At 42.4% G+C, this 13,250-nt stretch overlaps 1 pseudogene; it reads right to left on the reverse strand.

The window, feature by feature from the left end:
- Positions 1-366: 366 nt before the first annotated feature.
- LOC139549632 (ankyrin repeat and protein kinase domain-containing protein 1-like) overlaps positions 367-13,250 on the reverse strand; it is a 30,670-nt pseudogene continuing 17,786 nt past the window's right edge.

Genomic DNA, 13,250 nt, shown 5'->3' on the forward strand with positions numbered 1-13,250 from the left:
CTGCCCATAAGCAGCTTAGACATCGTAGGGACATAAATCAGTAGAGAGAATCAATACACTCTTCCCAACAGTGATGTACTCTACTGTCACTACGCCTGACATCAGTGTTACCCTGTCCAGAGTTATATTTCAACATGCCGTTGTTCGCTTTCTAGTACCCTTTCTAGTACACTATCTTGCCAACCCAAACCAAATTGTACTGACTCGGATAGCTTCTTCTCACATTATTATTTTTAGCACAGTTCCAGCAACAATAGTGGATATGTAACCAGGCCAGCTCAGAAGCTCAGTTATGTTTGGCTCGGTTCAGCTCAGTAAAGCTTGGCATTGCTCAGCTCGGTTTGGCTCAGTAGTGTGAAAGGCTCACTAACTGTCCTCCAGTAGCTGCACTACCTCCTCTTTCTGACACTTCCTGGCCAGGTATAGGGCTGTGCAGCCTGTCGAATCCTTACTAATCCTCTCTGCCCCGTTCAATAGCAGGGCTTTGGTAATGAGAACGCTGCCATTCTGGGCAGCCAGGTGTAACGGGGTGGCCTGGCTGTTGTTCTGAGCGTTGACGTTGGCCCGATGCGTGATAAGCTGGAGCACACTGGGGAAAAGCCCACCGTTACACTCCAAGTGGAGTGCCGTCCAACCGCTATCCTCTGCCACGTTGGGATCGGCCTTAGCTGCCAGCAGCTTAGACACCACATTTTCCTGCCCTTGGTGGCAGGCCAAGTGGAGGAGCGTCCAGCCGCCCTTCCCTGGCGTGTCCACTGAGCTCTGGTGGGCTTCCCCTTCAGCGCAGCCAAGTGCATTGGTGTCCAACCCTGGAGGGTCCTGGGGTCGGGGATCGCCCCGTTGCCCAACAGCAACCTGCAGATGCCCGTGTGTCCATTGAGGGCAGCGAAGTGTAAAGGGGTGTAATGCCAGCTGTCCAGGGAGTTGACCGGCACCAGCTGTCACCAGCTGCCTGGCCACCCTGTTGTGGCCCTCCTCGGCTGACAGGTGTAGAGCGGTGGTCAGGGAGTGGTCCGTCCTGTTGTGGTCAACTCCCTTACTGAGCGGGAGCTTGGTGATGGTGAGGTGGCCGTACACACTTCCCACGTGAAGCACCATCCTCCCATGTAGCTCCTCGCGCTCGTCGGCGCTCCCCAGCCGCACCAGGAGGAGACGCACAACGTTCTCATGGCTGTTAGCCATGTGGTTTATTAAAACGTGCATGAATTTGCATACAAGTTGGCTTCATCTAAAGAGAGACAAGGCTTTCCTCCTATGCATTATTCATTTTGCACAGTTGTTGTTTTGTCCCAGGTCTAAGAGCCAGAGCTAAATAAACATTTTGTCACATGATCCAAAGGGACAGCTTTTTGTCAATTTTTCTAACTAGCAAAGCATTTCCCTCTCCAGTTCCAACCTGAAGAGTTGGCGAGTGAGCACGTGAATTTCTTAAAGGAGATATAATGAAAATGAAGCGTTAATAGTAGTCATCATAATAGCAGCACATCAACAAGTGAATGTTGTTATTAATGGAGTAGTTATTTATCACCTTGACATGTCACAGTTAGGTATTGATATTCTGCAGAACATTTTTTGTCCCATATATTGGAGATGCACCAGATGGACATGTGACCGGAGCTAAGGAGAACTGTTTATAAGATGCACACGTTATACAACCATACGGTTGGCATTATCAAGGGCTTCTTTTAAATACACATGGGAGAGCAAACCGAGAGAGAGAGAGAGAGAGAGAGAGAGAGAGAGAGAGAGAGAGAGAGAGAGAGAGAGAGAGAGAGAGAGAGAGAGAGAGAGAGAGAGAGAGAGAGAGAGAGAGAGAGAGAGAGAGAGAGAGAGAGAGAGATTGTTGTTCTGATTAACATTGTTGTTGTAGCTGTTATTAATGGTAATCCCATGTCCACTACTACTATTATTACTACTGTTAGTCCCACCATTTATTTATATATAAATATATATATATTTTGTGTATATATATACATATATATTTTATTTACATTTTTCGATATGTATACTTTGACAATGTAAGTAATAATAACTTGCCATGTCAATAAAGTCAATTGAATTGAATTGAATTGAATTGAATTGAGAGAGAGAGAGCTTTCTATCTGTTATCTCAACATTGATGGCGGATTCTGTATTTGTTATCTCAACACTGATGGAGGATGCAGCACTGAGCGCTCACTCGTCTGCAGCTGGACGACAGCATGGTACAATCAGGTGAGTGTGTCTTTTCCCCTTTGCTTCATCCACCTATTCCCAGGACGTCACTCAGAGCTTCTGTCTTTCGAACAGTACCTGGAAATAAAGAAACAGACAAAGAGGTTTGTATGTTGATGACAGAATCTCAAATTGCTGCATGCATCCGTCATACTCAAAATGTTAACAAGATGTGTACAAGTGTGAATATTGTAAGTTATTCATTTAAAATTCTGTTCAAACATGAGTGTTTTTGATCTTGGGAAAAACAGATGATAAAATCCATGAGGCACTATAGTTTTATGAAAACGTTTCCTAATGTACAACAACTGCTGTAGCCAAGACAATATTCATGGGCCCAAGAAAAATCACACTGAAACAAACGTACACTTTTGTTCATACAGATTTAAGGTGTCCATTTTATGATAGTAGCATGCAAATAACCTATTCTTATGCATAATAATGCTGTAATATGGAAAATATAGGCCTACTGGCTCAATAGAGGAGGGGATGATAATGCAGCTAATCAAATTGTGGTTGTAACAAAGTTTGATGCATAAATCAAATCCCACCGATATGCTTACAGGACCGGAAAATTGTTGCTAATTTCGATGCGGCAGTGTTTGCATACATATGGTGTTCGTTAGTATTCATTAACATGGCATTTTAATCCTCTGCCTTAATTGCTTCCTAACTAGTTGACCTGCAGCTCCTGTAAATTATCCAATCTTATCCGAGTTCATTTTAGAATATTACAATAAGGCATCTCACATCAATAAGCATTACAGTGAGCAGAGCATGTGCTCTCCGAGTCTCTTTGAGTCTCCTCAAAGTCTAGGATCAGAAAGCTTACAGTCTAGAAGCCCCAGACAGGATAATTATGATCTTTAACAGAAACAGAAGCAGAGTTACTGAGTGCTGTGTAATTCAGGTCGGAGTGATGGTAAAAAAAAAAAGTACTTGGTAAATAAACTACAGGTAATTTACCAAATTTACCATCATTTTCTGTAATTAACAGGTAATCTATGGCAATCTATGGTAACTTTAGTCATTTATACTTTAATAATAAAATGTATTCATATACACTACCGGTCAAAAGTTTTAGAACACATACTCATTCAAGAGCTTTTCTTTATTTTTACTATTTTCTACATTGTAGAATAATAGTGAAGACATCAAAATTATGAAATAACACATATGGAATCATGCAGTAACCAAAAAAGTGTTAAACAAATCCAAATACATTTTCTATTTCAGATTCTTCATTTAGCCACCCTTTGCCTTGATGACAGCTTCGCACACTCTTGTCATTCTCTTAACCAACTTCATGGGGTAGTCACCTGGAATGCATTTCAATTAACAAGTGTGCCTTCTTAAAAGTAATTTGTGGAATTTCTTTCCTTGTTAATGCGTTTGAGCTAATCAGTTGTGTTGGGTCAAGGTAGAGGGGTATACAGAAGATAGCCCTATTTCGTAAAAGACCAAGTCCATATTATGGCAAGAACAGCTCAAATGAGCAAAGGAAAGTGACAGTCCATCATTACTTTAAGACATGAAGGTCAGTCAATGCAGAAAATGTCAAAAACTTTGAACGTTTGTTCAAGTGCAGTCGCAAAAACCATCAAGTGCTATGACGAAACTGGCTCTCATGATGACCGTATCCGGAATGGAAGACCCAGAGTTACCTCTGCTGCAGAGAATACTGTAAGTTCATTAGAGCTTCCAGCCTCAGAAATTGCAGCCCAAATAAATGCTTCACAGAGTTCAAGTAACAGACACATCTCAACATCAACTGTTCAGAGGAGACTGTGTGAATCAGGCCTTCATGGTCAAATTGCTGCAAAGAAACCACTACTAAAGGACACCAGTAAGAAGAAGAGACTTGCTTGGGCCAAGAAACACGAGCAATGAACATTAGACCGATGGAAATGTGTCCTTTGGTCTGGAGTCCAAATAGGAGATCCAAACGGTGCAATCTTTGTGAGACACGGTGTGGGTGAAAAGATGATCTCCACATGTGTAGTTCCCACCGTAATGCATGGAGGAGGAGGTGTTATGGTGTGGGGGTGCTTTGCTGGTGCCTTTGATTTATTTTGAATTCAAGGCACACTTAACCAGCATGGCTACCATAGCATTCTGTAGCGATACGGCATCCCATCTGGTTTGTGCTTAGTGGAACTATCATTTGTTTTTCAACAGGACAATGACCCAAAACACACCTCCAGGCCGTGTAAGGGCTATTTTACCAAGAAGGAGAGTGATGGAGTGTTGCATCAGATGACCTAGCCTCCACAATCCCCCAACCTCAACCAAATTGAGATGGTTTGGGATGAGTCGGACCACAGAGTGAAGGAAAAGCAGCCAACAAGTGCTCAGCATATGTGGAAACTCCATCAAGACTGTTGGAAAAGCATTCCAGGTGAAGCTGGTTAAGAGAATGCCAAGAGTGTGCAAAGCTGTCATCAAGGCAAAGAGTGGCTATTTGAAGTATCTCACATATAAAATATATTTTGATTTGTTTAACCCTTTTTTGGTTACTACATGATTCCATATGTGTTATTTCATCGTTTTGATGTCTTCACTATTATTCTACAATGTAGAAAATAGTAGAAAAAGAAAAACCCTTTGAATGAGTATATGTTCTAAAACTTTTGACCGGTAGTGTACATTTTTTTATTTTTTAATATCTGTGTTTGTATTGTCCATGAGTTTCTAATAGGTTAGACCATATAGTTCAAGAGAAAATATCCTAATTAATGAAAAAAACATCTAATCAACAATGGCATAATTTTCAAATATCTCTGCAATTCTTCCAATATTTACTTTTTTTCACAACAAACAGTTCGGCGCCTAAACATTTACAACAAACATATGTGGACATAGTAAAATAAATACAAGTGTGTAAAAAATATGAAGGATTTTTAATACTGAAATACAGAAATGTTTTTCACTAAGTTGATGGGTTATATTTAGGATAATGTTTCACAGCTTTGTCATTCCATTTCTTTATCTTAAAATCATCTTATTTTACTATGTTGTATTTTTTACATTGTGATGAAAATCCATGTAGATACATGGGCAGAATCTACCGCACACACAAAACTGAATAGTGAAGGTGCTGGAAGCAAAATGCATAACTTGAGAAACAGGAAAAAGTATCCGCAAACTTCCAGTCAGATACAAATACATTTTAATTAATAGAGACTAAGCTTTCAGTCAGTTGACCTTCATCAGAGCATATCTCCACAAACAATAGTGGGACAGGTTAAGGCCACGCAGTGGGCCAGAGATAATTACAGACACCAGTGATAATCTGATGTACTTAAAAAAGGCCACTAGATGTCTTGTGATGAAAATTCCATAAAATCCTTGAAATGTACCAAAATTCTGGTAGTTTACTGGTACATTTCTAAATTTACCAGTAATATACCCTCCCTTTGCAACCCGTCTGAGGATCTGGCCTCAGCCAGTGTAAGATCAGCCAATCGTTTACTGAACAAAGACCACACAACATGTTCAGCCATATTGTGTCATTCTCCAACAGATGGGCTTGCCTTGTTTTGAAGAAACAACACGCTGGTACGCTCACATGGGTAATGTGTGGGCTTAAAAGGTTTATTTTTCTTTGAAAAGTTAAGCCTATGGCACTTGGAGACAACAAAGGCCTTTCATAATAATTTATTTTAGACTTTTAGTGATTACAAAGTGGTGGCCATTCTGTTTCTGTACTGTTTCTGATAATAACACGGTGTGGCTATTCTCCCCCTTTCGTTGTCTCCAAGATAGGCTTGTTTTGTTGTTGTTTGCGGTTTGGTATGGCGAGGGATACATAATGTCATCTAGCCTGATCCCAGATCGTTTTGTATGTCTGGCATTGATGACAATGACTATAGGAGTTGGTTGGCCGTAGGTAGCCCAGAAGCCTGGCAATGGAAAAATGTAGACTGAATTGGCCACTGGAGGGCTGCTGGTTTCAGATCATTACTATTGTGCCATTGAGTAAAACCCCAAAATATCTCTTCATCTTGCACTGCACCGTGGCTGACCCTGTGCTTCTCAACATGTGGGTATGTCTGGGGTTGGGAAAAAGGAAGAACACACATTTTCTTTCTAACCAAATTAACAATAACGTGTCTATTCTATTCTAAAGTATTTTACAGCACAAACAGGTCTGCAATCAGGTGAAATGTTACCTGAGAAGTCGGCCTATCTCTGGGATCCTGATCCCAGCACAGTTGCCTTATTGTGATCATCTGCTCACATTCGCGTGGCTTGTCATCAGGGATCTTTTCCACACCTGACCTTTTAGTTATAGTTAAAAGTTATATGGTCATTCAGATGAGAAATAATTTGAAAAAAATTACCTCTCAAAGTAAAATGTGATTACTAGCTCGTATAGTTTAACAACCTGAACTTTGTCAAACACTACTGTGTCTGTGATTCAATAAAAAAAAAAAATCTGATACATGAATCTGTCACGATCGTCGTAATGGGACAGACGGGCAGCTCTGACGGCTCGGGACAGACGGATAGTGCAGGCGGTTCTGGGCAGACGGACAGTGCAGGCGGCACTGGGCAGACGGCAGACTCTGGCCGGCTGAGGCGCACAGTAGGCCTGGTGCGTGGTACCGGAACAGGAGGTACCGGGCTAAGGACACGCACCTTAAGGCTAGTGCGGGGAGGAGGAACAGGGCATACTGGACCCTGAAGACGCACATTAGGCCTAGTGCGTGGTGCCGGAACTGGTGGTACCGGGCTGGGGACACGCACCTTAAGGCTAGTGCGGGGAGGAGGAACAGGACGTACTGGACTCTGGAGACGCACAGGAAGCTTGGTGCGTGGTGTTGGCACTGGTGGTACTGGGCCGAGGACACGCACCTCAAGGCTAGTGCGGGGAGCAGGAACAGGGCGCACAGGGCTCTGGAGACGCACAGGAGGCTTGGTGCGTGGTGCCGGAACTGGAGGACTGGTACGAGGGGCTGCCACAGGAGAGCTAGTACGTGGGGCTGCTACAGGAGGTGCAGGACTAGGGAGGCGTACAGGAGGCCTGGTTCGTGGGACTGTCATTCCCAGACGGTTAGCACGCACCTCAGGACGAGCATGGAGAGCTGACTCAGGTAACATCACTCTGTCGGGTGGATGTTGTGCCTCACGCACCAACACAGCAGCTCCCTCATTTCACTCTCCTCCAAACTCCCCAATAAATCCTTAACAGTCTCTGTATCATTCCCATTGCTCACCTCCAATATCAGCCCGACTGGCTCCGGTTCCTTCTTCGGGTCCTCACGGGTAGCACGGGAAGTTGACGCAGATCTCCTATCTGAACTCGCCACACTCCCCATGTGCCCCTCCCCAATACATTTTTGGCGTTTCCTCGAGGGCTTCCTACCGCGCCGTCATGCTCCTTTCTCCAACTCCATAATCCTGTAACCCTCCTCGCACTGCTCCAGCGAATCCCAGGCAGGCTCCGGCACTTTCTCTGGATCGCACGCCCACCTGTCTATCTCTTCCCAGGTTGTTCTCCACTCATCCTTTTCCCGGGTCCATTCCTCCACAAAGCGCTGTTCCCTCCTTTCACGCTGCTTGGTCCTGGTTTGGTGGGTAATTCTGTCACGATCGTCGTAATGAGGCAGAAGTGGACCAAGGCGCAGCGTGAGAGAAATACATATTTTATTTTCAGAAGACGAAACACGAAAACAAACACTTTTACAAAACAAAACAACAAACGACCGTGAAGCCACAAACGTTAGTGCATACACCAGCTACAAACGTTAAACATAGACAATTACCCACAACAACCCAATGCCTATGGCTGCCTTAAATATGGCTCCCAATCAGAGACAAATGAATGACAGCTGTCTCTGATTGAGAACCATTCAGGCAACCATAGACATACCTAGAAACCTACACTCAACACAAACCCATACACTCTAACAAAACCCCCTAGACACTACAACCACCCAAGATAAGACAAAAACACAAACATCCCCCTGTCACACCCTGACCTAACCAAAATATTACAGAAAATAAAGATAACTAAGGCCAGGGCGTGACAGAATCAGAATACATTACCACTACTCACATTTCCCACCTTGATAAGGTTCTTCTGGGTCAGGATTTCCCACATAACAACAGAGAAGCTAAATTAAAACAAGGAACACGTAATACCGGATAACGTGTATGTGGTCCTTTCCCCATGTGTCTAATTACACTGAAGAAAAATATAAATGCAACATGCAACAATTTCAAAGATTTTACTCAGTTACGGTTCATATAAGGAAATCCGTCAATTGAAATATATTCATTATGCCCTAATCTATTGATTTCACATGACTGGGAATACAGATATGCATCTGTTGGTCACAGATACGTTTTTTTTTAAAGGTAAGGGCGTGGATCTGAAAACCAGTCAGTATCTGGTGTGACCACCATTTGGCTCAAGCAGCACAACACACATCTCCTTTGCATAGAGTTGATCAGGATGTTGATTGTAGCCTGTGGAATGTTGTCCCTCTCCTCTTCGATGGCTGTGCGAAGTTGCTGGATATTGATGAGAACTGGAACACGCTGACGTACACGTCAATCCAGAGCATCCCAAACATGGTCAATGGGTGACATGTCTTGTGAGTATGCAGGCCATGGAAAAACTGGGACATTTTCAGCTTCCAGGAATTGTGTACAGGTCTTTGCGACATGGGTGATGGCGGCGGATGAATAGCATGACAATGGGCCTCAGGATCTAGTCACGGTATCTCTGTGCATTCAAATTGCCATCGATAAAATACAATTGTGTTTGTTGTCCGTAGCTTATGCCTGCCCATACCATAACCTCACCACCACCATGGGGCACTCTGTTCACAACGTTGACATCAGCAAACCACTCGCCCATACAACTCTATACATGCTTTCTGCCATCGGCCTGGTACAGTTGAAACCAGGATTCATCCATGAAGAGCCCACTTCTCCAGCGCACCAGTGGGACATCTGTGGCATTGTGTTGTTGACAAAACTGCACATTTTAGAGTGGCCTTTTATTGTCCCCAGCACAAGGTGCACATGTGTAATAATCATGCTGTTTAATCAGCTTCTTTATATGCCATACCTGTAGGTGGATGGATTATCTTGGCAAAGGAGAAATGCTCAGTAACAGGGATGCAAACAAATTTGAGAGAAATACGATTTTTGTGCGTATGGACATTTTCTGGGATAATTTATTTCAGCACATGAAACATGGGACCAACACTTTACATGTTGTGTTTATATTTTTGTTAAGTGTCTATTAAATCTAAATTACATGATCAAAGATAATACTTTATTAGAAACAATATTGAAAAAAATATATGACATAGTTAGTGTTAATAAATCATAGTTAGTGTTAATTATAGTTCGAGTTTGTTTGTATTACTTCATACACTAGGGAATTTGTCTGCAGAGAGAGAGGAAACTAGCCTATTGACACAGTTCTATAGTGGGCCTATGTGTGAGTTTGTAGGAATTCGCCCTTGGCAACAACCTTACCTGTAAACATCGAACTTGGTTCCTGGATGCTCAGGGCACAGGGTAAAAGTCTCTGGAGATATGTAGCAAATGTTTCCTCTTGCCGTCAAATTCTCAATGAATTCCTTCTTGCTCCCAATCTCCCACTTAATTAAGCCAAAATCTGAAATCTTTGGAGGGAAATTTTCTTCATACTGATAATCATTAGCATGTACCACTGAACTCTTATTGAAATATAACCCTACACTTTTTAATGTTTGCATGCCTAATTAACAAAGAGTCAAGAGATCATTAATGACCCTCGTCTCGCTCATTACACTTTAAAAAAAAGTAATAGCTGCTTTAAACGACATATCGGCGTCTCTAAAGAGCTATCCTCACCTTGGTGTGGAGGTGATCGTCTAGAAGGATGTTTGAAGGCTTGGGGTTCAGGTGGAGAAGTGGAGGGTTCATGCTGTGAAGGAAGTTCATGCCCATGGTGGCCTCGTGAACCATTTGGAACTTCTTGGGCCACATCAACATGTGGCTGGTGAGGAGATGATCCAGGGAGCCATTACTCATGTACTCCATCACCACGGCGGGAGGGTCATTACACACCCCGTAGATGTACTTGAATGTCACTTTCTCCATATTGGATGCCTTGGATGCCATCTTGGATGCCTCCTCTATCATTCTCCTACAAACAGAAAAGAAAGAAAAGACAACTGTAAGGGGGAGTTGACAGATTTGATCACACCTGAGCAGCCTCAGCAAAAATGTTTGTGTTGTCAGTTTCAATCTTTCAAATCGAACACATTTATTTTCCCGGTATTTAGACCACTACTGCAAACGGCTACTTATCCAAACACCCAAATGTGCTCTCTTTTAGTGATTGTTATTCTATTAAAAACGGGCAATTAAATTATGTGATTTATTGGTTGCTCTGTTCTAGAGTATATCCTGTAATAAAGCCACATAACAATACATGTAGAAACTGGTGCCAGTGAGGATGGTATCGAAGCTTTTCAGGGCACACTTATCCCTCCAAAGCTTGAGTTTCACTCTGTAGACCTGGCCAAAGCTTCATCCAGTCAGCCTCAAAGTCATCCTTCTTGAAGATCCTGAACTTCTCGATCCATGGGGCAGAGCTCCTCCTTTGTGTCACAACACCGTCTCTAATCTCACATAAACCCAGATTAATTTCTCCGTGGGGTCTCCTTTGTCCATGAAATGTGTAGACATGTACCGAGGAGGCGATGCAGCAAACAAGTGTGTCTAAGACTCAAATGTGGTTAAATGTGGGAGGAGCCATGTCACTGCTTGTTTGCATAGCAATGTAATGACCGGTTTCCACTGCCTGACAAGAAAATTGCTTAGGCTCCCATCAGACAGCAGGAAGGAAACCTGATAAATCAGGTAGCTCTGATACCTGGAATGCTGTAGTGTATATACTCACTCAAGTGCTATAATGAGCTTTAATGCATGAGTGTTTGACAGTATTTGACATCAGAGTATCAATCAATCACAATAGAGACATCCATAATGATATGTATCCATATATGGATAATCATAGCCATTTTCTTGTCAGTTCTTGGAGGGTATCCAAAGCAATCCATCCAAACAGATAATACTGTGTGATAAATCTATTATACAGTACTGTTGGTTTGGGGTCTGCAATCAGGCCAGATGAATAAAAAAGACAGTCTGAATTAAAACCCTTAAGAGTCTAAGCTCTGTCTAAGCCGGGGAGGTGGGGAATACTGCTGAGCTACAGTGCATTTGGAAAGTATTCAAACCCCTTTACTTTTTATAAATTTTGTTACGTAACAGCCTTACTCTAAAATGTATTAAAACTTCTTCGGGATAGGGGGCAGTATTTTCACGTCCGGATGAAAAGTGTGCCCAAAGTAAACTGCCTGTTACTCAGGCCCAGAAGCTAGGGTATGCATATACGTGGTAGTATTGGATAGAAAACACTCTAAAGTTTCTTAAACTGTTAAAATAATGTCTGTGAGTATAACAGAACTGATTTGGCAGGCGAAACCCCGAGCACAATCCATCCAGGGAATTTTGTTTTCCAATGCTTTTCTATGGGAAACCTGATTTATTATGGCCCAGATTGCAGTTCCTATGGCTTCCACTAGATGTCAACAGTCTTTAGAAATTGTTCGATGTTTTTCTTTTGAAAAATGAAGAAGTAGTGCTATTCATTCCATGTGTCACTCAGAAGGTCTCTAGTATTTTGGTGCGTGTGAACAAGATCGCGCTCCGTGTTGTTTTTCTTCGGTATTGGAAACTGTTTATCCCGTCTGAAATTGTATCGATTATTTACATTTTTCAACCAGAGGTTGGATTAAAAACGTTGTTTGAAATGTTTGGACCAAGTTTACAGGTAACTTATTAGATAATTTGTAGTCATGTTGGGCGAGTTGGAACCGATGTATTTCTGAATCAAACGCGCCAAATAAATGGACATTTTGGGGATATAAAGAAGGAATTTATCGAACAAAATGACCATTCATTGTGTCACTGAGACATTTGGGATTGCAAAAAGATGAAGATTGTCAAAGGTAAGGCATATATTATATCGTTATTTCTGACTTTTGTGTCGCACCTGCCTGGTTGAAAAATTATTTTCATGTTTTTGTATGCGGAGCTCTGTCTCAGATAATCGCATGGTGTGCTTTCGCCGTAAAGCCTTTTTGAAATCTGACACAGCGGCTGGATTAACAAGAAGTTAAGCTTTATTTTGATGTATTACACTTACATTTTCGTGAATGTTGAATATTTATATCTCTGTAGTTTGAATTTGGCGCTCTGCAATTTCCCCGGATGTTGTCAAGTCTATCCAGCTAACGGGATTGGTGCTTTAGGGGATCCCTAAGAGGTTTTAAATCGTTTTTTTCCCTTGTCAATGTACACACAAAACCCAATAATGACAAAGCAAAAACTGTTTTTTGGAATTGTTTGCAAAGATATATAGAAATATATTTATCAATTACATAAGCATTCAGACCCTTTACTCAGTACTTTGTTGAAGCACCTTTAGCAGCGATTACAGCCTCTAGTCTTCTTTGTATGGCGTTACAAGCTTGGAACACCTGTATTTGGGGAGTTTCTCCCATTATGTTCTGCAAATCCTCTCAAGCTCTGTCAGGTTGGATGAGGAGCTTTGTTACACAGCTATTTTAAGTCTCTCCAGAGATGTTCGATGGGGTTCAAGTCCAGACTCTGGCTGGGCCACTCAAAGTCTTTCAGAGACATGTCCCGAAGCCACTCCTGTGTTGTCTTGGCTCTGTGCTTAGGGTTGTTGTCCTGTTGAAAGGTGAACCTTTGACCCAGTCTGAGGTCCTGAGCGTTCTGGAGCAGGTTTTCATCAAGGATCTTTCTGTACTTTGCTCCATTCATTTTTCCCTCGATCCTGACTAGTCTTCCAGTCCCTGCCGCTGGAAAACATCCCAACAGCATGATGCTGTCACCACCATGCTTCACCGTGGGGATGGTGCCAGGTTTCCTCCAGATGTGACGCTTGGCATTTAGGCCAAAGAATTCAATCTTGGTTTCATCAGACAAGAGAATCT

Source organism: Salvelinus alpinus, chromosome 22 (assembly GCF_045679555.1).
Source record: "Salvelinus alpinus chromosome 22, SLU_Salpinus.1, whole genome shotgun sequence".
NCBI lineage: Eukaryota > Metazoa > Chordata > Actinopteri > Salmoniformes > Salmonidae > Salvelinus > Salvelinus alpinus.